Raw genomic sequence first — 881 nt, 5'->3', positions numbered from 1 at the left:
TCTGACTTGACGGCACATAACAACAACAACAACATTACAAGTTTGTATAATATTCATTAATGGCTCCTAAGATACTGCTAAACTCAAACCTCACAGCTGTTGAGTGGATTCGACTCACAGCAACCCCTCCTTGGGTTTCTAAGGTGCTAGCTCTATGGAAGTAGTTTACCCAATCTTCCTTCCAAGGAGTGGCTGGTGGGTTTGAACCTCCAGCCTTCTGGTTAGCAGTCAAATGCCTTAGGTACTATGCCACCAGAGCTCCCTAGAGACATTCAAATGCATATTCAATGCTTAAAGTTATTCAAAATTTGGATTTACGTGATAAACTTTAACGAATCAGATGGGAAATTAAAACAAGAAAGAGTTTCAAAAGTCTCTCATTACATGTGGATTAAAAGCCCAGATAGGCACCTTCATGACTGACAAGGTGATTTAGACAATCATGTCCTATTTAACAAATACACATTAATTTTTCAATTTCTATGTGCTTTTAAATTTTAATTTCACAGAAAAACATAAAGGAAGATTCTCAAAACCTTCTAATAATATTGAGTACCCCAGTTTTGGTAAATCAGATGAACAACATCCAATCATTTGTTGAGACAATGCTTATAAAAGGAAACAAACATTTTTCCCTTTATCATTTAAAGAACATTATGTGTTACTGGCCTGTTTTCAGAAACAATTTTATCTAAAGTAAGGTGACCGGATAACTAGGTATACAGTGCTTTGATGCATTGACAGAATATGCAGAGAACTGCTTTTATTTAGGTTACCTGTCTTTCTCTTGGGAGCTCTGGTAGCATAGTGGCTAAGACACTTGCCTGCTAACCAGACGGCTGGCGGTTCAAACCCACCAGCCACTCCTCAGAAGGAAGGTT

Source organism: Orycteropus afer, unplaced genomic scaffold (assembly GCF_000298275.1).
Source record: "Orycteropus afer afer isolate SDZICR_OR568_19922 unplaced genomic scaffold, OryAfe1.0 scaffold00361, whole genome shotgun sequence".
NCBI classification, from domain to species: domain Eukaryota; kingdom Metazoa; phylum Chordata; class Mammalia; order Tubulidentata; family Orycteropodidae; genus Orycteropus; species Orycteropus afer.
The sequence above is the reverse complement of the archived record's forward strand: the minus strand, read 5'-3'. Positions refer to the sequence as shown.